The following is a 27,987-nucleotide window of genomic DNA, read 5'->3' as shown; positions in this document are numbered from 1 at the left end:
TCATATCAATCCTATGCGATTCCTTAACGAGTTGTAATTCTTAACTGCCTCATTCCAAGTAAACGCATCATGTTCGCTGTTTTCTTCAAAGGAGTTCATTGCAAAATTATCAAATTCCAACGACCCGCTTCTCGATGGAAACCGACATTCAGATATTGCCCATTCTAAGTCATCTTCATTTACTGGCTGGATACATTGTTTTCCACCTGCGGTAAAGAGAAGGCATATTCTTGAACATTAGTTCCATGAGATGTACCTAGTTTAAGTATGTATACCTCAAAAATCCTTACGCTCTCAGGTGTACAATGTACAATGACTGCGTCATAAATCAAACACAATAAGATAGAAATAATTTTAGCTCACCTGGCCCGAAGGGGAAGGGGAACAGAGTTTGTATAAATTTTGGCTCTGAACCCCACGGGGGAAGGAGGGGCGGGCCTAATAGGTGAAATAAGGTAAATTTTTAAAATCGCTACTAGCCATAGAGTTATGCATGAATTGTAACCAAATTTGACTTGAAACATCCCCCACGGGCAGGTGGAACATGGCTCAATAAGGGAAATAGATGTAAATCTTTTAAATTGCCACTAGGTACAGAGTTCTGTATGGATGGTAACGAAATCTGACTTGAAACATCCCCCAGGGGCAGGTGGGACATGGCTCAATAAGGGAAATAGATGTAAATCTTTTATATTGCCACTAGGTAAAGAGTTCTGCATGGATTGTAACGAAATTTGGCCTGAAGGGGAATAAAGTTTGTATATATCTTGGCTCTGACCCCCCTCCCCCCCCGGGGGGGGGGGGGGGGGGCAGGGTCCAATACGGGAAATAGATGTAAATCCTTTAAATCGCTACTAGCCACAAAGTTATGCATGGATTGTAACCAAATTTAACTTGAATCATCCCCGTTGATAAGGAAGATAATGTGTATAAATGTTGGCTCTGACCCCATGGAGTAGAAAGAGTGGGGTTTTATAGGACAATTAGAGGTAAATCTTTAAATTTCCACAGAAAGAAACAATGATACTGTATTTAGAACCTTACTTGGCATAACAAACCAGGTGAGCGATACAGGCTCTCTGGGCCTCTTGTTTGAAGTTTATCCAAATACGGAACTCTATCTATAAAAAGTAGCATGCGATCTGATTGACAGCTGACGATCCTTCAATTTAAAGGAATTTGCAATAAATTATTTTTTCCGTTGTATGGATTAGATTATCTATTACTTGGACATGGCACAACAATTTTAAAGCAGAAGCAAAATTGTGTTTCTGATACATATATTTGTTTCATACAAGATTTGAACCAAGTTCTGTTTTATTCCTTTTGACAGACCAATGCATACTTGCGGCAAACATTGAATCATTGATATATATGTTGGTCCCAATCATTATTATTTCCATATCTTACTGACCTGTGTTTTCAAAAAGTGTATAAAGAACATCTGGGCGACCATTTGGACTGGACGCTTGTCGACTGTAAGACACATGATGGCTATTTCAATCATCTCGAATATTATCCAACTCTCTCTGTATTAAAGGCAATAAGACAATATCGAAGAGAGTACCTGTTAACAGAATGTTATATGATTAAAGAAGTGGTGATGATTAACACATTTCTTAGTATCCGGTGCTTTGTGCTTTATAAACTATGATATTTCCTTTGAAGTATATAGGCAATATATTATCCTACTTTTACCTCTCAATATTTTTAGCAATATCAAATCAACACTACTTATTCCATTTTTCCAAAATACTTCACACTTGAAAAAAGGAATTCGTCTTACACTTACACTCGAGGTCCTTTAACATAGCGATCCAGGAATGGGTTTGGCGCGCCTCAACAAACTCCACCAGGCTTCTATTCTCTAAATTAAAGTAATGATTAGTATCAATGGTTAATTGTGTTACACGATATACAGTATCATATATATTATAATGTTATAAAGAGGTACAAAGCATCATCCTACAGGTATACATACATGCATAAACCAAACACAAAGGTTAAACATATACCAACGTTTGTTCTATTGATTTTTTCTGTGGTGTGTTGATACAGGCAAAAACTTGTGGTCGTAAATAACCAGTGATTCTTTGATTATGTAATTGATATGTATCAGTAACAGAATTGAATAAAGCCCGAGAAACACGGAAAGAATCAATACCAGAGAAGCAATCATCCGCGTCATGTCTAAAAACGCATTATATTCCCCTCATGATGACATTTTCTGTGCATGGATCAGTCTGCAACACCATTGGACATCATATGCAAATACAACTAGCTTATGTCACATTTTTACAAAACATATTACAAAATATGATGAAAATAAAGAAATAAAAGTATGTGATAACAATTAACTAAGACAGATCAATTGAATTACACATTTTATACCAAAGTTCAACGGTTTTACCATGACATAATGATACAGTAAATCTGTTCACACACACAACGAAATTTGTTGCGCGTTCGCCCCTGTGAGGAAGGCTCTGGGTTCTGTCCCCTGGCCGAGACACACCAAAGTCTATAAAAGTGGTAGTTTCTGCTCCTGCTTAGCGCTCAGCGTACAGGGAGTGGGACGACAGGTTCGCCCGTTGTCAGTATAATGTGACCGGGTGGGGTGTGTTGCTTGGTGTCTTCGGCGGCATGCTTCAGTGATATAGCACTATAAAAAGGGCAGCAGTTCCACTATACAAGAAGACACAACATGAATATACCGCAGTCTCCCAAGACACACACTTCGCACAACATACATGGAACACACCGCATACATGGGAGGCCGTCCTTACATGACCATAGCTTTTAATAGGACGTTAATAAATCAAACAAACAAAAATATGCAAAAAAAAAAAAAATGTTGCGACAATCCTTGGATCATTATTAGACGGTCCAACTAAAAGCCACATAACTTTCCTGGAGTAACTGCAAGATGTTAATTATCATAAATATTCAATATACTGTAAATCTATTTTTTTGCGAGATAGTTTTGCGATATATACATTTTGCGTGATTTCGAGATCAAGCTCAACAAGACATCCCAGAGGGATCTTTTCCATGCTTTTCAAACTTTTTCAAACATACTACAGTGTACATAGAAAATTTCAGACAGATCGCTTAAGTACTTTCTAAGAAATAGCGGTAACAAACTTCAACAATGAAATCCAAGATGGCGACCGGTTGGCCATATTGTTGACCGATCAGTCCCAAAAGGCATTATGCACATCTAGGGCACTAGTGGAACCTATACATATGAAATTTGAGACAGATCCCTTCAGTACTTTCTGAGAAATAAAGGTAACAAACATTAATTATCAAAATCCAAGATGGCGGACGGTCGGCCATCTTGTTAACGGATCAGTCCCAAAATGCAATATGCACAACTAGGGCCCGAGAAGAACCTACAAATGAAATTTGAGAAAGATCCCTTCAGTACTTTCTGAGAAATAGCGGTAACAAATTTTAACTATCAAAATCCAAGATGGCTGCCTGGCGGCCATCTTGTTGACCGATTAATCCCAAAATACAATGTGCACAACTAGGGCCCTAGGGGAACCTACATATGAAATTTGAAAAAAAGATCCCTTTGGTACTTTCTGGGAAATAGCGGTAACAAGAATTGTTAACGGACGGACGGACTGACGGAAGGACATACGGATGGACGGACGACGGACCACGGACGAAAGGCGATTTGAAAAGCCCACCATCAGATGGTGGGCTAAAAATTCAAATATTTCGCAAATAAACGTGTGTATGTACATGTTTATGTGTGGGTTTAAGATAGAAACATTGATCGCGAATTTATGTATCTATTAATAACCTGAGGTTGCTTATTGACTTTCTTTATGATATATATCAGGCAACTATTGCAACAACTCAAATTTATCTTTGCGATGATTATATGTTAGAAATAATTGGCATTGAAATTTGGAACTCGAGGGGGTACAATTCACAGTATGTATCAGTAAAAAAGTCATTGATGACTCATTCAGATTTCAATTTTGCACAACAAAGTTGCATCTTGACAAATGAATGCCATTTCAAATACGTCCGAATCCCCTAACCTATTCTGTATATTGCACAAGAGTTTCCAGAGGGATCTTTGTGCCCACCGAAGAATTATCTATGTGCGACAAATGAAGGTATGATCTTTTCTCTGCTTTTCAAACTTTAGCTATCAAGATGGTGGCGTGTTGGCCATCTTGTTCACCGATCGATACCAAAATGCATGAAACAAGTATAGGGCCTACCTATGTGGAGCATAAAGATATGGAATTTGAGAATGAGGCCTCCGAGAAATAGCGATAAAAACTTCAGCTATCAAAATCCAAGATGGCAGCCGTTCAGCTAATTGTCGACCGATCGGTCCCAAACACAATGTGCACAACAGCGACCCTAGGGGAATCTTATATAAAAAAGCGATAACAAGAATTGTTAACGAACAGACGGACGGATGACAGACGGATAATTAAAATGACTAAAATTCACTTTCTGGCAATAAAGATTACGGTTGTTTTTACTACAGTGAATATTTTTTTCACAAAACAAGAGGCCCAAAGGGCCTTAACGGTCATCTGACTACCTTGGCAATAGTAAAAATTATATATGGTGTCACTTTGTCAGGATCATTTCATGCAAGTTTCAGCCAAATCGCACTGGTAGAACTTGAGAAGAAGTTCAAAATGTGTGTTTTCAACATAGCGGCTGTGACGGCCATCTTAGATTTCAGATCGACCCGAAAAATAACAACACTTTGTCGGGACCATGTCAGAATCATTCCATGTAAGTTTCAGCTAAATCGCACTGGTAGGACTTGAGAAGAAGTTCAAAATGTTGACTTTGAATGGTGACTTTGACCCCTCTATGGCAGGAGGAGCAGAGCCCAATAAGGGAAATACAGATATGTTATTCAAATTAGTGTCTTTGGATAAAGAGAACCAATGATAGCGCAAAGTTTGTGGTCTGATTTTTTTTCTTTTAAAGCAAATTCATTTTTTTAAGGGGGATGGAATTGAGCAAACATAGTGCCAGCGTACAATTTCATTGGAAACTTAAACATAAGTAATGACGGCACTACAAACACTACTTCGATCATAGTTAGTATCTTTGTCCATGACATGGGGAAGGCGATATGAACGGTTTTTTTTTCAATAATTGTTCTCAAATACATCATGTATACAAATGTACTCTCTAGTCCCCGAAACTTCATATTGTGGCAAAGGTGGTAAATTGTATGGAATTTTTGATATGGCTTCTCATTCACATTAATACCACCCGGTGCAGAATCATTTCCTATGTTGATTAATTTTCAGCATTTTCGGCATATCCCATGGGGGCAACAATTCATCAAAATGTCTTGTTTCGTATTTGCTGTCCGAGTTTATTGGACCCGCTTTAATGTATATATCACACATATTTTTTCAGAGCTTTTGCCAGACTAAGTCGACGCCCATCTCTGCGTCTTCCGCGGCGTACAGGAAGTGCACTGGAAATGTAAGTTGGCGAAATGTTATTTCGCATTTATAATATTCGCATTTTGGGGCGATACCAATCTACAGGAGTTTGGATTTAGTCAGGAAAACATAAATAAATTTACATTTCTTAATTATAACAAAAATGGAGGGGGGGGGGGCGGGCGGGCGGGGGTGTTGTATCATTACTACTTCTGGGCGGGCACGATGCAATAAAGTACCAAATCTACCAGATGGACAGGAAATCGATGAATTAGCATTCACTCAAAGTACTTACAGAAAACCTGACGTTTGGAGGCCTTAAGTATTATCATCGGTTTGATATCATATCAAAGTTATTTCAAATACATTGTGTATTCGTGATTATATTTAGATGGATTCCATTTTGTTTGAGTAACTTTATCGACAAATTAAGAAAGCAAATGTTAATCGTATTACAGAGAACAGAGACCAGCAAATGATACTGGCGAGGCCGGGAATTTGATGTAAGATGTTTTATGTCACTGGGCGAAAATGTATTCAATAATACGATTAAAAACGGATATAATCGTTTTTCATTTTCATTTCCGGGCCACAGTGAAAATGCCTTGAAAAGAACAGACGGGATATTTCACAAATTTTAAATGTATGTTTCCTATAGTCACTAGCATATCCTTTCGACTTCTAAATATGGACTAGTAGCACCCTGAAATGGTGGGCATTGAAGGTTACAGGGCTAATGTTGGTTTAAAAGGAAGATATAATATATCCGTGTATACATCTGAACCCTGACGAAAGGTAATTTTGACCGGTTTAAAACACGAATATGGTGTAGTATATTTGTATACAATACGAAAAGTTATAAGTTTGACCAGTGGGCTTGAGTTGAAACTTACCTGTAATGATCCTGAGACGGCCCTGACAAAGTGTTATTTTTGGGTCAGTCCGAATTCCAAGGTGGCCACCACAGCCGTCATCTTCAAAAAAACATTTTTAACTTCTTCTCTAGTTCCACTAGTGCCATTGAGTTGAAAATTCGTAGTGATGTTAAAGAAGGGCAGGCTGATGAAGTGTTGTAATTTTCGGATTTGTAATTACAGCTGTGGCAGCCATATTGTTACGTGGTTGCGCTTCCCAATTCATTCCACCATTCAGAAATATGTATGATGTAGGTTATCAGATGACCTTGGACCTCTTGTTATTTGTTGATTCTAATTCAAAAGTCTTTATTGTGTGGGTGCATCGTTATGTACTTTTGTGACAGGAAGCGTATAGGCTGCCAGAGGTTATCATCCTGTAGGCTCCTGTGTATTTAATTAATATATTTTTTTTAGAATTTTATTTTATCGTATTTCAGAGAAATGGCCGACATCAAACGAGTGTTAGAGGAACAATCTCGATCTTTCCTTGTCCCATGTCCGACGGACGACGAGTGCTGCTTCAACTGCATGAAAATTTTGAGATTCTATGTAGTGGAGGATTTTTGGAGTACCTCGACACAGATTATGATTAATCCACTTTGTTTCCCACTTTGGAGAGCATGAAGCAGTAGAAATAGCAATAGATGAAGGCGGGCCACGAAGAGAGTTTTTCAGGTTGCTACAGGAATCTCTTGTATTAACTAGTGGGCTGTTTGAAGGCCCCGAGACCAGAAAGGTTCGTACTGTAGTTTTTTTTTTTAATACACTCAGTCACACACACAAACTCACCTTTATACACAAACGCACACTCTGACACTCTCATGCACATACACATACCTAGACTGGCCACTTTCCCTGCAGTAGGGCGTTAGAATTGTACCTGCTGCCCCTCATGATCGTAAAAGGCGACTAAATTTAGGATATTATATTTTCTTTTCTTCCTAACTGACTTTATCTTTCCTAATGCCTTCCTTGGCACCGCCTCGCTTTTGGTATTGAGTTGAGCGTTCGCCCCTGTGAGGAAGGCTCTGGGTTCTGTCCCCTGGCCGAGACACACCAAAGTCTACAAAAAGTGGTAGTTTTTGCTCCCGCTTAGCGCTGAGTATACAGGGGGTGGGACGACGGGTTCGCCCGTTGTCAGTATAATGTGACCGGGTGGGGTGTGTTGCTTGGTGTCTTCGGCGGCATGCTTCAGTGATATAGCACTATAAAAAGGGCAACAGTTCCACTATACAAGACACAACACGAATATACCACAGTCTCCCAAAACACGCACCTCGCACAACATACACGCAACACATCGCATACATGGGAGGCCGTCCTTACATGACCATAGCTGTTAATAGGACGTTAATTAATCAAACAAACAAAAAAACAAAATAAGACTGGCCACAAGCCCCTAAGGTTTTTTTTTAAATAATAGATTATCTCCCCTAGTTTGAATGTTAAATCAAATCTGGAAATCACTCCCCGGAATAATGGTGAGTACAGAAAGGTCAAACCCATATTACATTGCTGTGACTGTTGATTTGATCCAACGATTAAGTTAGAGTGTGGCCTGAGGTAGTTTGTTACAGTTGGGAGCAAGCTAAACTTGGTAGTGAAGTGCACTGGGGTGCACAAGTAAAGTTAACTCCGCTTCACTAGCTAGTGCACTAGAGTTAACATCGTAGTGCACTAGAGTTAACATCGTAGTGCACTAGAGTTCACACTGTAGTGCCCTAGAGTTCACATCGTAGTGCACAAGATAAATGAGCCTGATACTCCTACTTATTGCATAAATTGTACATGTACAATCTGTTCATGTATATATTTTATTAAATGGTTTTAAATATCTTTCAATTATTTCAGATGAATTACCAAATGTACTCTGTATTTAAAAATTAGCATAACTAAGTGAGAATGTAAATAATTAATTTATTAAATAAAATGGTTACTTTTATTGGTGTACATTATTATATATGGGTTTCGTCTGAGTAATTTAGCCTAATATGAGTTTTAATATCAAAGTAAAGACTATACCCTAAGCTGCAATATGGCTTGACCACATGCATCTTTTCTTTAGATATTTTTTTTTGCAGAAAATAAATGAATTTATATTTATTTATTAGGATCAAATATTTTATACTTGTTATAATACATTTACTAATAGCTACATTTATTACTCAGATCAAATATTAGGTATTCTAGATATAAATAGCTATATTTATTTTAATTTATTTCATGTATTTAATTATTTTTATTATTTATTTATTTGAATCATATATCTTTGTTTTTGCCATTCTAGAAATTAACAGCTATATATAATTGTATTTCACATTTAGAATGTCAGATTTTGTACATTTAGCAGTTTTGGCTATTACACTTTTATTATACCCTCATAAGTCGCTTGGTGAATTTTACCTGTACTGGCCAGGCTCCAGGCCTAGGGCAATAACCAAGCTAGGGGTCACCTGTCTTGTCATGCATGACTGCCCCTCACCTAATCCTGTAATTACCTATGAAGCCAGTTCAATTAACACAAAAATTGTGAATCCTGAAAATACAGGTGAACAGGTGCCCTATGAGTTTTGATTTTTGAAAAGTTACAGAACTTTGCATTTTGTCAAGAGTCAACAATTTAACTGAAATAAATCAAGGATTTATATATAGGATTTATATATACGTCCTTGAATAAATTAAGTTGAAATTTATTAAAAAGTTCTTATTATTAGCTTCCTTTGTACCCAAATAACTCTGTTAGAGACATACAAATATAAATTATATATATATATGTCTCTGACTCTGTTAATTAATTCTAGCAAGAAATTTATATGGTTAATTAACAGCTGTGCGATTGGGACGATCAGTCAATCAAATTTGCGAAATCATTCCATATGATAATATAAACGGACCATGTTGATGAGTTAAATCAAATCCTTATTTCTGTTTAAACATATATTTGTACACATGTAATATTACATCATAATATTTGAAATATATTTTGATTGATATATTAAATTTTGATTTATTTCTATATACCGTATATATATGTATAAGCATATGAAATCTATATCAAAATTAAGCAGCAAAAGTTGTGTACATTTATTAAAAGATTATTAACTAAAAGTGATGATCATCGACCTGCACGTACATTAAAATAATGTGGAGTGTCGCATATAATTCATGTTGTGTTTTAGTGTTTACACATACACATAAAATACAATATTTTTATCATATACATATCAAGGATTTCTAACTACATACGTGTACATATTAATTATTTAATTGTTATCATTTTTTATTGATGTGTAATTGGTACAAAAGTCTGTCACATACACTGATATACATGTACTGTACATTGTACATGGGGATACAGGTATACACTGTACCCGCATACATACATGACTTGTATACTGTAAACTCTTGGCACACTGTCTGTCATTATGGTCACTAGCTAGGCCTAGGGCCCTTTTCTCCCTATTTCCCCATCCCACCACCGGAGGTGACACCTTACCTGAGATGATCAGTCAGGCGTCATAGGTAAGGTATACCTATTTTCTTTAACCCAGGGGGTCCATTACAGCATTCAATTCAATAGATATATAGCATGCTGTGACAGCCTCTGTACCTGATTAGTTAAGTAAAGTATAACTGTCTACTTGACCCCATGTGGTTTTGATTCATAAAATAATAATAATAATAATAAACTTACAGCTACTTTTTATCAAAATACGCATAATCTTTCCATTGAGAATAATTGCTATAATATTGTTTTTCCCCTCAAAATGAAGATAATGTATTCACATTGTTTTGTATCTTGTTTTTATTTTATTTATATTTTTTGAGGAGATGGAGAGGGGCTTATTAATTATGTACTATATAGTTAAATTTTTAAGTACATGTACATGTGTATATGGACATGTACATGTACATGTATATATGTGTATTCCAAACATGCTTCGAGACAATACCCCTTTGGCTCCTTTATACCCCAGCCCCACCCCAAACCTACCTACCTACATGTATATTGTATGTGTATTCGCCACTCTGACACTTATTCTGCCCTCTTGACATGAATTGTTTTACCTGAAATTTAACTTACATGCTGGCTCAGTTATACATACGACCATCATACATACTAGTCCAAAAAAAAAGGATGTGATTACATGAATGAACGTGTAAAATCAGAAATTTAGATAATATATTGTATAAACTTCTGGTAAAACCTATATAGCTAGAACAAATGTAGCTTCATGAACACTGTATCTAAAAATACAAGTTATTTAATTGACAATTTTAATTGTCCATGCACACTGTTGGGATTACTTTCATCCCCCATATTACAATTCAATGTTAGTAATTGTAAGGATCCATATGGTATCCGGAAAATTCATTCATTTATTTATTTCAAAATGAATATAAGTTATACCACAAATTTGAATATATACTTGTATTTATCACGTACAGGCACTGTAAAACTGAAGTGCACTTCGTAGTGCACTAGAGTTAACATTGTAGTGCACTAGAGTTAACACTGTAGTGAACTGGAGTTCACATCGTAGTGCACTCTAGTGCACTACAATGTTTAGTCTAGTGCACTACGTTGTTCACTACGTGTGCACTACAAAGTGCACTAGATACCAAGTTTAGTTTGCTCCCAACTGTAGCTCACCTGGCCCAAAGGGCCGGTGAGCTTATGCAATGGCGCGGCGCCCATCCGTCTTCAAACAAACAAACAAACACCGTCCGTCGGAGGGGGCGGGGCCCAATAAGGGAAAGACAGGTTCTTCAAATTAGTATCTTTGGATAAAGGGAATAAATGATAGCTCAAAGTTTTTGGTGCGAAATTATTTCATTTAAAGCAAATTCATTGCAATTCTTCTTTTTCTTTGAAATTTAGTATTTTGCCATAATCCTTGGAAGAAACAGGTGAGCGATACAGGCCCTCTGGGCCTCTTGTATTACACTGGACTCCCAGCTGGAGTGAAATTAAAACTGTTATATAGATTTCCACAGTATTTCATGAAAATGTATTCTCAAAATCTTAAGGTTTTGTTGTTATACTGGCAATGAGTTATCATAAGTTTTTTCGCGTATTGACACATATGATTCTTTGAATTGACTTTAATATATATATCAGTTTACGAAAACATCATAGCAACATATTTCATAATGAACTTCTGATGAAATTGTAACTTGAGTAGTTTTTAAACAAAAACGAGTCTTCTACATTTTCATTTTTTCCATTAAAATACATGCGTGTAGAGTTTGGTTTGTTGACGGAGTTAAAACTATGGGCATTGACATTTTTGTTGGAGGTATATCCATTTACTACCTTGCCTGTTTCTTGGAATGATATTAACTCCAGTATTACTCAAAGAATGGTTAAGAGAGTATCAACGGAACTTACTATAGCAGTAAATTAAGTCATCTTATTCAAGTACAACTTGTTATTAATTGTACTTTTAAGTCAAAGATATTCAGATATCTTACTGACCTCAATGGTTTCTTAATGAAACTTTAGACAGAATCTCCATTGACCAGTTTACTCCAGCTATTTTGGTCAATGAAGGTATTGAGAGTTATACCATGTCATCAGATGATGGACATAATGTTCCTGAGGAGAGACTAATTCTGCCGAGTTTGTGGTTTTACAGGACAAACTCCATCCGCATTTGACCAGTCTATAGAATTAGACATATCCAAACGGCCAAAATAAAATAAAATAGATTTAATTATAATTTTAAAATTCTAGAGTTTGGTTTGATTAGTTTAACGTCCTATTAACAGCTAGGGTCATTTAAGGACGTACCAGGTTTGTTGGTTGGTGGAGGAAAGCCGGAGTACCCGGAGAAAAACCACCGACCAGCGTTAAGTACCTGGCAACTGCCCCACATGGGATTCGAACTCGCGACCCAGAGGTGGAGGGCATGTGGTAATATGTCGGTACATCTTAACCACTCGGCCACCGCGGCCCCTAAAATTCTAGAGACAAGGGTACCAGTCTAACAAATACCGTCCTCAAAATTCTAGAGACAAGAGTACCAGTCTAACAAATACCGTCCTCATACCTTCCAATGCTGACAGAACGTAAGGAATCATCCAAATTATTAAATAGTGTGTGTGTAATAAAACAAAATATCATTGCACTATAGGTAACCTAACCATTCTTTGTTCGCAGATTTTCTCGGCTAAGGTCTCGGCCATCCGGTCAAACAATTATTTCAAAGCCGGATACGCAGTAGCGGCATCAATACTGATGGGAGGGTAGCCATTTTCCTACCTGGCTCCATGTGTAGTGGACTGCCTAGTTTATGACTCGGAGCGTCAGAGACGTCAGCCTAAGCCAGAGGATATCCCTGACTACGAGATCCGGGAGGCATTGAAACAGGTAACAATTTGCAATATCGTTAATCAATTGTGTTGTCATAATTACAAATGGCCATTATATTATGTCTACGATAAAGACAGTATATACGTGTAAATATGTCACTTTGAATTTTTTAGCAATCATTTTTTTGTCATTTGGTTAACATGTGTTGTCTCGAAATACTGCTCTTGTAGTACATTTATAGTCTTATTCTTTATACACTAACCACATTATAGAATGAATAGCTACAACTTTATTTACATATGCAACATGGTCGTGATACAAGTTACCTTTACAAGGATAGCAATAGCATGACATGAATATCGATCTGGATTATTTCAGTTGGCAGAAGTAACAGATGTCCACCATATGAGAAAAATCATCGATGACAACCTAGATATCCGCTTTACAATCGGAGTAGACAAGCCAACATGTCTATTAAATTTAAACGACCAAGAACTCGCTCATCACTGACAATGTCTCTCGTAGTCATGCACCGACCTGCAACTGCTTATAACTTCCGTTTTAGAATTGTACCTGCTGCCCTATTGCATGATCGTATCTTAATCTTTTCTCTTCTTCCTAACTGACTTTATCTTTCCTAATGCCTCCCTTGGCACCGCCTCACTTTTGGCCTCGAGTTGAGCGTTCGCCCCTGTGAGGAAGGCTCTGGGTTCTGTCCCCTGACCGAGACACACCAAAGTCTATAAAAAGTGGTAGTTTCTGCTCCTGCTTGGCGCTCAGCATACTGGGAGTGGGACGACTGGTTCGCCCGTTGTCAGTATAATGTGGACCGGGGTGGGGGTATGTTGCTTGGTGTCTTCGGCGGCATGCTTCAGTGATATAGCACTATAAAAAGGGCAAAAGTTCCACTATACAAGAAGACACAACACGAACATACCGCAGTCTCCCAAAAACACTCACCTCGCAACTACATACATGCCACACAGTCCATCCATGGGAGGCCGTCCTTACATGACCATAGCTGTTAATAGGACGTTAATTAATCAAACAAACAAAAAAAAAAGCGATACAACAGTTTAAGGAAGGGGATTGAACGTACTTGGGGGTATTATCATTAATGCGGAAACACCCAGAATCACTCAGATGCTTTCTGGAATACACAGAAAGGTACGATTGATATTTCATTTCGAGACTTAAGTTAACATAAGACATCAATCCGTAGGCGCAAAATGTTAAGATTTATCTGAAGAAAACAAAACAACGAAAAAGAACGGCATATGAACGAAACAAGAATTCAAACTCAAATCTATTAAACGAGTGGAAATATAAACAAAGATATGATTTTGAATTGAGACTCGTGAAAAAGTCTAAGACCAGGTGCTCCGAAAGAGTGTCTTTCGTGTCACCGTACAAATCTAGGTGAAACCTTCGACTAAATCACAATCTCAATTGAGAGTGAAGGTGGTGACAACAGAACTTCTGGGCTTATCAACAAATACACTGTATAAAAAAGACCGACATCGGATTTTATTTTACGATAGCCAGATATTCATACCCTATATTTTGAAATCAATGAATATGTAGGTTGAGTTAACTGAACTATTTTCTGAAAGCGGGACCTGTCTGTAATATTGACGTTACCGAGTTCATTCCGAATTTTATACGCAATTTTATGAAAATATCTAGATACATGAATGCCATTAGGATGAAAGAGACGCTAAAATAACTTTCTCCCCGATGGGATCAAACCATTTGCCTTCCGAAGAAAGACGGAAAGACATGGATTACATAGATGAATTCTATCGTAAGTAGATGATATTTGCATGATAAATGTCTAAAGTTTTTAATGTAGTATGCTGTTTCAGAAAATTGCCCATTTTAATAATCACAGTAACCAAACACAGTTCTACCTTGATTCAGTTCATATAAATAGAGCATTCATTTTCGTAAAATGAATTGACGGCTCTTAGATATAAATACAATAAATTATGATATCAAGATCTTATTGGCCGATTGAACTAAAAAGTTTTACCTTGAACTATTTATTTAGAACTGGACTTTTTAATAAGCTTATTTCAAACACCAAAACATCATCTCCTCCTACCAAAATCAGCATCGATAACGCTAATGCGCAGTAATAACTCCAAATTAACGCTGTTATGTAAAACGCTGTGTCGGTTTTGTTTTCTTTTAAAACGTAAAAAATTATTTTGTGTTCTACAGATTCACCGAGGTCCATGGATGACCACGCAATAGAGCTAGGCTCTTTATTGTCATTTTGCACCGGACTCTCCAAACTACCTCCACTTGGAATCACAGGAGTCTATGTACATTTTGATCACGAAGCGGATGACGGGTTTTTACCAAGAGCAAACACGTGTGCATGCGCTCTGATAATTCCAGTGTATAACTCTCTGCCTAAAGCTTGACAAGGCCATCCTGTATGCAGGGGGCATGCATACCATATAAGTATTTTGGTCAGATAATGTGGAGTAATACATGGCAAGCAGTACTTATGGACTGGCAGCTTCATTTCGTCAAGATTTGAAGGAATAGCATTGGGCAAAGTTTTATCTCCCATATCCCTGTTTATCTCACTTTTCCTAATCATTGCAAAATTAAAACCCCAGACTCTTAATTTCTGTTTCACATTCCATTCCCAAAGCATATTAGTAATAATATTACAAAAATATGTACGAGCGATTTTTTACTGGTATAGAATTGTGCTGTCATACCAAAATTGCAATAGGAACAAAAATAAAAGACCAAGTTAATGAATCATTATTTTTGTTTGCTTTTAATTCATAAAGCCATGCATTTACGTTGTTATTAATTGAATTGTTCGCAAAGGTAGAGAAACTGCTGCAGAGCTTGTTGCCAAGTTTCTGGTGTTGTCCAGCCATTTCGCGTGCTTATTTCAGAGGCAATCTGATCAAAATCTGTATCTCCGGACAACCTTGGCTCAACTGTTTGAGCAAATCCAAACGACATGTCTTACTCTTCCATGTGTTGAATGCATTGCCTTCCACCTACAAACATAATGCAGATTCATTTATTTTATGTTGCGAGAGTCAATCTAAATGAAAGCAAATAAGATAATGATAAAATACTACTTCAAACAATAAAGACAAGAGGCCCAGAGGGCCTGTATCGCTAACCTGGTTTGTAATGCCAAGTAATGTTCTGAATACAGGTTCATTGTTTCTTTTCTGAAGGAATTTTAATATTAACCTCTAAATCCCCTATTGGGCCCCACCCCTCCCGCCCCCAGGGGGTCAGAGCCAAAATTTATATAAGTTCTGTTCCCCTTCCCCCAAGGATGTTTATGGCCAAATTTGGTCACAATCCAAGCAAAACTGTAGGACAAGAAGTGATTTATAGGATTTACCTCTATTTCCCCTATTGGGCCCCCACCCGTCCTGCCCTCGGGGGGCCAGAGTCAAAATTTATACAAGTTTTGTTCCCCTTCCCCCAAGGATGTTTGTGGCCAAATTTGGTTACAATCCATTCAGAACTCTATGACTAGTAGCGATTTAAGGATTTACCTCTATTTCCCCTATTGGGCCCGCCCCTCCTGCCCCCGGGGGGTCAGAGCCAAAATTTATACAAGTTCTGTTCCCCTTCCCCAAAGGATGTTTGTGGTCAAATTTGGTTACAATCCATGCAGAACTCTAGGACAAGTAGCGATTTATATGATTTACCTCTATTTCCCCTATTGCCCCCCCCCCCCCTCCTGCTCCGGGGGAGACCGAGCCAAAATTTATACAAGTTCTGTTCCCCCTCCCCCAAGGATGTTTGTGGCCAAATTTGGTTACAATCCATGCAGAACTCTATGACTAGTAGCGATTTAAAGGAAATGTTGACGGACGGACGGACGCCGCGCCATGACATAAGCTCACCTGCCCTTCGGGTCAGGTGAGCTAAAAAACTAACAAATTATTGCAGTTTGTTTGTTTGAGTTTTACGGCCCATCGACAACTATGGTCATTTAGGGCCAAACCACAAGTCAGGCATTAATATCAGGATAAAAGATCGGGGTAAGAAAAGGCAAGTAAGGATTAAAACACAGATTGTAAACGTTTATTTGATAAAAAAGGTTTGCATGGGATAAAATAGTTTTGGCTAAAACACACGAGAAAACTCGTGCACAATGTTGATGAAACGATGAAATGCCGAGTTGATACGATGATATGATGAGAAAACGTTCATATTTTATCTAAAATACCGATTTTTTTTGAGATAATTAAAAATACAATTATGTATCACGACATTAAGTAAAGTGTACATGTCGGAGACATCGTAGTACTTGTCTCGTATGTGCTTGAAATCAATACAATGCACTAAAATATGCTCCACTGTGAGAGGAGAATCACATGCATTGCATGTGGGGGGATCCTCCCCTCTCAATAGATAGTAATGTGTAAAATATGTGTGTCCAGTTCGGAGCCGAGAGAAAACAACTTCCTCTCTGCGGTCTTTCCGACTGGACAGTTTAGGATTAAGTGTAGGTTGAATTTTAAACAGTTTATTGTTTGTTTCGGTAGACCACCTTTGTTGCCAATGGTGTTTGATGGCTGACTGAATTGAAGGTTTGATGTCGGTGTATGGTAGTTTCAAATCTGTTTGTGCTAGGCGAAGAGCAGTCTTAGCTGCTTTATCAGCCTGTTCATTCCCCTTTATACCCACATGACTGGGAATCCAGAGATAAGTAATTTGAGTTTTAGAAGATAATCGAAAGGTTCAGATTAAAAGATTTTGGATTAGAGTATTTCTAGGGTTTCTTGATTTCAAAGCCTGAAGAACCGAAAGAGAGTCTGAACAGATGATTGCCTTTTCAATGCGGTGTTCTTCGATGTGGTCAAGAGCCAGACCGATAGCACAAGCTTCCGCAGAGGAAATGGAGGCAACATCTGGAAGTCAGAGAGTGGAACAGTGATTAGATGTACAGCATGCTGCCGCAACTTTATCACCATCTTTTGAGCCGTCAGTGTAGATCTTAATATGATCAGGGAAAGTCCTGATGCACACCCGAAAGGAGGATTTATGTTCTTCGGGTAATGCACAGGACTTTGCCCTCTCATGCAAAGATAAACCGATATCAGGTGCCCGGATGAGCCATGGTGGTACATCCGACACGGTGTACTCGTCAATGGTGTCGAAATCCACACCCAGCTCCTGCAAAAACCCCGAAACCCCGACGCCAAATGCCGGCATGAGCTTTTGATTTTGTCTGAATATGTCCTGGTGTTGTGGATTAAATCCAAGATCGAATGCGGGTTTTTTGGGATTGGACCCCAGCCGAGCAGCACACTGTAAGGATAATTTCTTTCGTCGATTGTCTAGAGATGGCTCATTAGCCTCCACACGGAGACCCTTCACAGGCGTTGTTCGGAAAGCTCCAAGTGCCAGACGCAGCCCCCGACCCCGGACACGGCCAAGCATCCGCAGACAGAAGCCGCGAGCTGACCCATAGACAACCGAGCCGCAGTCAAGTCTTGATCTAACAAGTGCCCGGTAGATACGCAGAAGCATCCCACGGTCTGCATCCCAACCAGAATGGGACAGAACACGTAGAATGTTCAGCGCCATTGAGCACCCATCCCCCAGATGTTTTATGTGTGGAACAAAGGACAGTTTCGAATCAAATATTAATCCAAGAAATTTAGTTTGTTCAACCACTGGAATTTTAATTCCATTGAGTGTGAGGTCTGGGTCGTTATGTGGTTTTCGTTTTTGACAGTAATGCATGCAGACAGTTTTTGATCTTGAAAATCTAAAGCCATCCTCGTCAGCCCAATTTTGCAATTTGCCTAAGCATTGCTGCTTTCGTAAATTATTGCAGGTTCCATATGTATACCGTAAAGTTGAACCGTTATAAATAAATGGAATATGAATGTACATCACAAAAGCTGAATTGTAACCGTAATACGAATCACTGATATAATATTGTGTGATGACGGTATTAAAACAAATATATATGGTTATGATATTGGTCAACCCAAAAGCAGGGAAATTTATCTTGGATGTTGATCCTGAAATGAATCAAAGAAATGTATACCTAGAGATGTTATCATAAACGGCGTAGAAACATAGTGCCAACCATTTAGTGTGCAGTATCTGCCAATATATCAAATGCTCCCCTGCGCATCCGACACCCCTCTCCCCGCCTTCCTCGTGAATGCAATGCAAAGGATGTCATTACCTGCTAATTGAAGAAGCGAAAATAATATATTTGGTCTTCCGTTTGGACAGCCTGAGTTTCTCGAAACGCTCATTTGATGGTTATTCCATTGATCTCTTACGGAGTCCAAATCTGCCTGCAGGGTTTTCCTACAATGATGTATAGTAAGAGTAACAACATATCACATTATGCCATAGCTGTGATAATATCAGTAATAATGAATTTATGCGGTAGAAGAAGTGGTATTTTGTTCAAAATGCCACATTCATTGACACAAGGAAAGTACGTCATCGTAAACAGTATTTAATAGCTGAAAGACACGCAAATAAGTACTACACGCATACCGATTTTCACTCCTGAGATTAAAACGTCTCCAAGGCATTCCAGGAAAGCAGCAAAGAAAGAACGAATATGCCACTATACAGAAGGAAACATATGTGAAAACTTGATCTGGCTTTTTCGAACTGGTTAATATCATTTGTCTGCAAAGACTATTTCAGGATTTACTAATTACTTTTAAAACAGACATTATTTTGAGAATATTGACAAAAATTGAACGTATTAATTTCACATACATTGCCGTTTCATCATTGACGTCATAGGTTGCAGTGTTTTCGATGTCTCGAAAAAAATTCATCCACCATTCAGCTGTTCGTCTTCTGAACATAGACCAGTAAGCCTCTATTCGCTGCGGAAAATTATTGGTTATATATGTAGTATTCTGTTCTAGAAAGACTTTATCATTGTATTAACAACTCAAATTGAACTGAAATATCGTAGAAATCATTAATTTATATCACAATAACCTACATACAGAAATGGGACGAAATTATATATACATAGTATAACATTGACCGATAGGATACCAGGAAATGGCAACCATTTTGTTTTAATCAGTCACCATAAGAACAATATCATTCCTTCATTACAAATCATTGGATTCCCAAACTGATATAAAAATCGGACTTAAAAATGGTTAATTTGACCATTTTGTTTGTTTGTTTTGTTTGATTAATTAACGTCCTATAAACAGCTATGGTTATGTAAGGACGGCCTCCCATGTATGCGGTGTGTTGCGTGTATGTTGTGCGAGGTGCGTGTTTTGGGAGACTGCAGTAAATTCATGTTATGTCTTCTTGTATAGTGGAACTATTGCCCTTTTTATAGTGCTTTATTAAAGAAAGAACTAAATACATGGTGTACATTTAGATCTCATACTAATTATATAAACATGTTATAAATGTTAATGAGAAACCGTCCCCGTAAGGATGGCAAAAGTTCGTTAAACATAAGATGATTCAATGGCAGATTATTTTACACTTGCCTGATTTAACTTCGAGGAAATATGTTGAAAGCATATTCTCCTTTCATTTCCACCTCGAAACACGAACTGCAATGCACCAACAATACTGTTTTCTTGTCCGCTTGTATTAGTCACGGGAAGCCTGTCAACAAAACACAGTTTTTTTTTTTTTTTTTTTTGTTTAATTAATTAACGTCCTATTAACAGCCAGGGTCATGTAAGGACGGCCTCCCATGTATGCTGTGTGTTGCGTGTATGTTACGCGAGGTGCGTGCTTTGGGAGACTGCGGTGTATTCATGAAGTGTCTTCTTGTATAATGGAACTTTTGCCCTTTTTATAATGCTATATCACTGAAGCATGCCGCCGAAGATACCAAGCAACACACCCCACCCGGTCACATTATACTGACAAAACACAGCTAAACATTTTATTGGTCGGATGGCCAGTGGTAACACACTTAACTTTCACATCGCAAACATTGAACAAAGGATAACAGTCACATATGCAAACACAGGGGCACCAGAAATATTGACGCACAAATATCATGACTGAAACTATGCACTTGTTTCTGATTCTTATCCTCGCTTGGTACGACGTTATGGGTCTGGATCGATCATGGGAGCGAGGGCGGCTTTTGATAGAAGAATTAAACAAATAACTGTGCCTCGATTATACTATTACAAATCAAAAGACATTGCATTCCATCATGTAATTCGCAAAAAAGAGTCTGTTGCTACTATCGCGAAGTAGTTACTAAGAAATAATTACCTGAATGAATCTTTAAACACGTCATATAATGATACGCCACTTGTTTAGGGTCGTTATTGGATGGGCCAACCTTTAACCACATGATCCTTCGCGAGTACCTGTAATACGAAACAGCAGTGTTGAAACTTTACAGATGATACGATATTTCCTTTGGTGATTGACATTTACAATGTATAAATACATTCATTTTTATGAATCCATCCATTTTTCTTGTACGTACACTAAAACGAATTTCATGATACAAATGGAAAAATATATTACATAGATAATGAATGAAGTTCTGAAACAGTAAGGTTTCTCCGACAGGTCTCTATGTAAATATTATTATTATGCTAAAAAACGCGTCATTCCTTACATATATGTATATCTATATGAGGATGTGTGTGGTTACCCATCGATACAAGCATGGATTGGGAACCCATATGGCTTCAACTTATCATATCTGAAATAATCAAATCATAGATAAGCACTTTGTGTACTCAGAACCCTTGTGCAACGATAAACTTTCTAATAAACATGATACATAAAGTGATATCAATTCTCGAAAATAGCAATGTAAAACTCTCTTTTTCATTATATTCTTAAGGTCTTTAAAATTTAAATTTAAAATTGCATATGCCAGACGAACACACTGATAAAACATTATGTCTCTTAAGTTTTACATGAGCAAAATAAATGTTTCCTTTCCAATATAAAAAGTAACAAAACTGGTCCTAAGTCAAATTGAGTTAATTGATCTGATCTCTTTTAAAATAAGATATGACATTATTGATAATACTTCCTGTCTTAACAACTTCTGAACTTAATCAAGTAATTCCAAACTAATTTACAACATTGACTAATATTTCGGATAGATTTACTTTTCGTATATCCAAACGTACCAATCAATGTGCCATGCGTGATTTGGACCTAATGACGTATACGTCCTGCGCTCCATTCGCCTCCGTCGTCGAAACTGTACACCATTCATATCAACATTCCGCAAAGTTTTCATAACTTGATTTCTGAAAAAAATAACAAATCAGATTGCAGGTTTTCTCTGAAAAAAACTTTCATACGGATACACTGTAATCACCAAAGAATACGCGTTTTCGTCGGGCTTCGGTTCTGTAATGAAATGTGGATTCGTCAAACGTGCTATACTTGCTTTACAATTTTCGCAAAGAGGCGAGTTATAGGCCTACGCCATTCATTGATTTTTGTGAAATATTATTAGATGTATTTTAATCTAGTCTGTCAGTTGCCTATACCCAACAGTTCGAGGAAGTAGTTTGAGTTTATCATGAAAATAATAAGAGGAAACCAGAGAACTTGAGCTACAAATGTATCAGATATAATGTCTAAAATCTAGTGTTAGGTCCATAGAAAAATCCTATATATGTATTCAGTTACACAAACTTTTGCTTTGAAAAATCCAATTCCCACTCTGATTATTTAAATAAATAATAAAAGTGTTGCGTTAATGTTGGTGGAAGCATATTTACTTAATGTCGATTTCTTTATTTCATTCTTATGCCTGAAATAAGTAATTTTTACAATTTTCATACATTTACATAATTCTGTTAATAATTCTCCAGTAAATTTACGTATAAACTTTAAAAAATGTGTTGCCGTCTTTCGTCACGCGAGAGTGCATCGCGTCAGTCTGTCTTAACATCTATGAAACCTACTATATTTCATCACTATGACCAACATCAAATTATCATACTCTGCATTCAGAGCTAATCATGTTTTGAATCAGTTTAAATTTGAACGAAAGCTTTCACCTCGCGGACTGACAAGGCTCCAGTTGACAGGTCTGCCACAGATTGTGCACGGTAAGCAATGCTTCCTTCTAAATATCGTCTGAAGAGTAATTTAATAAAATCTCGAAAATAAACAATAATTATTCATTAAAGGAAACTTCTATTCAGGTTGATACAAAATGCATTTCTTTACGTGATTCTAGCGACGGAAACCACAATACTAGCAAGAGCTTCTACTGAAGTGTTAATAACCGCCATTTTGACTGTATGATCAGTGGTTACTCAACGTGACCCATTTAGAAATGTCTTGCCTTTGCAAACAAAAAATCGAGAAAGGAATTGAAATACGGGCAAGTGGATTTTTAGCCCACCACCATCAGATGGTGGGCTATTCAAATGCCCCTGCGTCCGTGGTCCGTCCGTAAACAATGCTTGTTATCACTATTTCTTAAAAACTACAGCAGGGATTTTGTTCAAACTTCACATGGAGGTTACCCCTGGTCCCTAGTTGTGTCATTCAGATTTTGAGGCTGATCGGAAAAACAAGATGGCCGCCATCTTTGATTTTGGTAGTTGAAGATTTTTATCGATATTTCTTGAGAACTACTGAAGGGATTTTGTTCAAACTTCACATGGAGGTTACCCTTGGTCCCTAGTTGTGCCATACAGATTTTGAGGCTGATCGGAAAAAACAAGATGGCCGCCAGGCAGCCATCTATGATTTTGGCAGTTGAAATTTGTTATCGATATTTCTTGAGAACTACTGAAGGGATTTTGTTCAAACTTCACATGGAGGTTACCCTTGGTCCCTGGTTGTGCCATACAGATTTTGAGGCTGATAGGAAAAACAAGATGGCCGCCAGGCAGACATCTTGGATTTTGATAGTTAAAGTTTGGTATCGCTATTTCTCAGATAGTACTGAAGGAATCTGTCTAAAAAATTTTTATGTAGGTTCCCCTAGGGACCTAGTTGTGCATAATGAGTTTTGGGACCGATCTGTCAACAAGATGGCAGCCAGGCAGCCATCTTGGATTTTGTTATTGCTATTTCTCAGAAAGTGCTGAAGGGATCTGTCTCAAAATTCATATGTAGGTTCCCCGAGGGCCCGAGTTGTGCATATTGTGATTTGGGACCGATCGGTCAACAAGATTGCTGCCAGGCAGCCATCTTTGATTTTGATATTCAAAGTTTGTTATAGCTATTTCTCAGAAAGTATTGAATGGATCTTTCTCAAATTTCACATGTAGGTTCTCCGAGGGCCCTAGTTGTGCATATTGTGATTTGGGACCGATTGATCAACAAGATGGCCGCCAAGGAGTCATCTTGAATTTTGATAGTTAAAGTTTATTACCGCTATTTCTCAAAAGGTACTGAAGCGATCTGTCTCAAATTTTATATTTAGTATGTTTGAAAAAGTTTAAAAAGTAGAGAAAAGATCCATCCTTTGTCAGATATATATCATTCTTTGGTGGGCGCCGAGATCCTTCCGGGATCTCTTGTTCTGAATAGCTATGATCAGATATTTGAGTTAAAGATTTGTATCCTGCAAGAAGGTATTGCACGTTTGTATAACCGAACAATGGCCGAGTGCAAGTTCTAAACAGTGAATCACGGCAGATTAACTAGAATCTTTACTGCCATTGCTATATATAGATCTGCGAATACGTAGTGATATTTCAGATTATCGTATTCATTCATAATCCTTTAATTTTCAAGAATGATTCAAATTTAACATTTAAATGAGAGAGTATACATGAATTAGTGTCAATATCCACAGCTTAAACTGGGACTATATATTTTCTCGGTATATTTCAAATTATGTTTCAAATGTAGTGAGAGGCCGGAAATTATAATATTCCATCTTCCTGCTCGAGATATGGTATACAACGACCAACCCAGGCAATCCCTAAAACGTCAGGAACCAAAGGTTCTGTAACGTTAAAAATCCTAATTTTTACACTTCTATAATTTCGGACAAAGACAAGATGGCAAGATTCAGTGCGCCACTGTCGTTACAATACATCGATCATATATTTGGTTATTGTTACAGTCAATGTTTATGTTCAAGTTATAGGTCAGCGGCGTTGATTTTTCGGATGAACACTTTAGACTTACTTAATGACTTCTTGTAGCTGGTACTGTGTCATTGTCGTTTGTTCCAATCTGCTTGGATATCCGTATCTTTTTAGTCTTTTACGTATTGCGTTGGCGCTGGTGGAATAACAATATACACTTATATTTGACTATCCAACAGTTGAGACAATTAAAAAAGTTTCAGATAAATGTATGATGCAGAGTGACCAGATATGTAAGATTTACCAATGGTCTAGCTTTGATCACCAAACTTCATGGACATGATATGACCTATTTTGAAGTTGTTTAACGGTTAGGAGTAATATTTATTTATTTTTTATTTCTCTGTCAAAAAGTAGGGGTACTTAAGGAGAGAAGAGCGTTAATTGCAACGAATACGGCTTTTGTTTGTTTGTTTGTTTGATTAATTAACGTCCTATTAACAGCCATGGTCATGTAAGGACGGCCTCCCATGTATGCGGTGTGTTGCATGTATGTTGTGCAAGGTGCGTGTTTTGGGAGACTGCGGTATGTTCATGTAGTGTTAGCCCTGCAGGTAGGGCGTTAGAATTGTACCTGCTGCCCCTATTGCATGATCGTAAAAGGTGACTAAATTTAGGATCTTATTTTTTCTCTTCTTCCTAACTGACTTTTTCTTTCCTAATGCCTCCCTTGGCACCGCCTCACTTTTGGCCTTGAGTTGAGCGTTCGCCCCTGTGAGGAAGGCTCTGGGTTCTGTCCCCTGGCCGAGACACACCAAAGTCTATAAAAGTGGTAGTTTCTGCTCCTGCTTAGCGTTCCTTACATGACCATATCTGTTCATAGGACGTTAATAAATCAAACAAACAAACAAAATCATGTAGTGTCTTCTTGTATAGTGGAACTGTTGCCCTTTTTATAGTGCTATATCACTGAAGCATGCCGCCGAAGACACCAAGCAACACACCCCCACCCGGTCACAACATACTGACAACGGGCCAACCAGTCATCCCACTCCCCGTTTGCTGAGCGCTAAGCAGGAGCAGAAACTACCACTTTTATAGACTTTGGTGTGCCTCGGCCAGGGGACAGAACCCAGAGCCTTCCTAACAGGGGCGAACGCTCAACGCAAGGTCAAGTGTACCACAAAAGTATACCATGGTACAGAAACGTGTAAAAAATGCTTTGCTTGTGTACCAGACAAAAGTGTACTGTGGTACAGAAACATGTAAAAAATTCTTCGAATGTGCCTGGCCGCCTTCGGCCATCGTATGCTCCTGAAGCTTGTTACTTTTTAAAAAGTAAATGTTGGAGAATAGTATTTTGTTTTTGTGTATCATTAGTGGTTACAAGTGGAATATCTATAGTTACACTTTATGACCATACATACTCGGGTATTCAAATATTCTGATTAAGAGATCAACATTTTTCTCCCCACATTGGTTTGTTTGTTCGAGTTTTACGGCCCATCGACAACTAAGGTCATTTAGGGCCAAACTACAAGTCAGGCATTAATATCAGGATAAAAGATCAGGGTAAGAAAAGGCAAGTAAGGATTAAAACACAGATTAAAAAAACAGATTGTAAACGTTCATTTGATAAAAAAGGTTTGCATGGGATAAAATAGTTTTAGCTAAAACACACGAGAAAAACTCCCGCAAAATGTTGATGAAACGATGAAATGTTGAGTTGAAACGATGATATGATGAGAAAAACGTTCATATTTTATCTAAAATACCGATTTCTCTGAGATAATTAAAAATACGATTATGTCTCACGGCATGAAACAAAGTGTACATATCGGAGACATCGTAGTGCTTATCTCGTATGTGCTTATAATCAATACAGTGCACTAAAATATGCTCCACTGTGAGAGGAGAATCGAATCACATGCGTGGCATGTGGGAGGATCCTCCCCTCTCAATAGATAGGAATGTGTAAAATATGTGTGTCCAGTTCGGAGCCGAGAGAGAACAACTTCCTCTCTGCGGTCTCTCCGACTGAACAGTTTAAGATTAAGTGTAGGTTGAATTTTAAACAGTTTGTTGTTTGTTTCGGTAGACCACCTTTGTTGCCAATGGTGAGTGAATTGAAGGTTTGATGTCGGTGTATGGTAGTTTCAAATCTGTTTGTGCTAGGCAAAGAGCAGTCTTAGCTGCTTTATCAGCCGGTTCATTCCCCTTTATACCCACATGACTGGGAATCCAGAGATTAGTAATTTGAGTTTTAGAAGACAATCGAAATGTTCGGATCAAAAGATTTTGGATTAATGTGTTTCTAGGGTTTCTTGATTTCAAAGCCTGAAGAACCGAAAGAGAGTCGGAACAGATAATTGCCTTTTCAATGCGGTGTTCTTCGATATGGTCAAGAGCCAGACCGATAGCACAAGATTCCGCAGAGAAAATGGAGGCAACATCCGGGAGTCGGAAAGAGGAGCAGTGATTAGATGTACAGCATGCTGCCGCAACATTGTGAGGGTAAGGTATGTGGGTTACAAGTTATCATTTTGTGAATTCATAGTATGAGTAAATGCTGGCATATTAAGCTTGCATGAAAGATAGCTCATGGCTTTTAAAAGAATGTAGTTTTGGTCAGCTAAAGCAAGTTGAAAAGAAAACATTTATTCATTTTCAATGATTGATTAAACATTACGGAACTTTTGAATTTGGCAGATACACTACAGCATGTTTGGTGAAGTTTTACTGAATGTTTATTTTTTCAGGATGCAACTGGTAGAGGTCATTGGGAAGCAGAACCGCAAAGTTCCTATTTTGCTGACTCCAGCTGTAGTAAAAGGACTTAACATTGTGTTAAGTTCCATGAATCACCCAGCAATAATGACGACACACATAAATACGCAAAAAGCTGGTCTAGGCCTCCAGGTACCAGAGGAGAGAGAGAGAGATTCTATATAAGTTTTTATGATATGTATCCTTGAATGACCAAATTTTGTCAGGGTGATCAAATCCCTTCGGATATCAACAAAACAGCAATAAATAAAAGGTACAAATTATATCAACACAAATATCTATCGCGATTGTTTGTTTGTTTGATTTATTAACGTCCTATTAACAGCTAAGGTCATGTAAGGACGGCCTCCCATGTATGCGGTGTGTTGCGTGTATGTAGTGCGAGGTGAGTGTACTGGGAGACTGCGGTATGTTCGTGAGGCATTAGGAAAGATAAAGTCAGTTAGGAAGAAAAGAAAAGATAAGATCCTAAATTTAGTCGCCTTTTACGATCATGCAATAGGGGC

At 37.9% G+C, this 27,987-nt stretch overlaps 2 pseudogenes; one reads left to right on the top strand and one right to left on the bottom strand.

The window, feature by feature from the left end:
• LOC138311605 (uncharacterized) lies at window positions 1–22,936 on the bottom strand (annotated as a pseudogene).
• Window positions 6,806–15,866, top strand: LOC138311601 (G2/M phase-specific E3 ubiquitin-protein ligase-like; annotated as a pseudogene).
• Window positions 22,937–27,987: the final 5,051 nt, after the last annotated feature.

Source organism: Argopecten irradians, unplaced genomic scaffold (genome assembly GCF_041381155.1).
Source record: "Argopecten irradians isolate NY unplaced genomic scaffold, Ai_NY scaffold_0062, whole genome shotgun sequence".
NCBI classification, from domain to species: Eukaryota; Metazoa; Mollusca; class Bivalvia; order Pectinida; family Pectinidae; genus Argopecten; species Argopecten irradians.
Note: the sequence above shows the minus strand (reverse complement) of the source record. Positions and strands in the feature narration are given on the sequence as shown.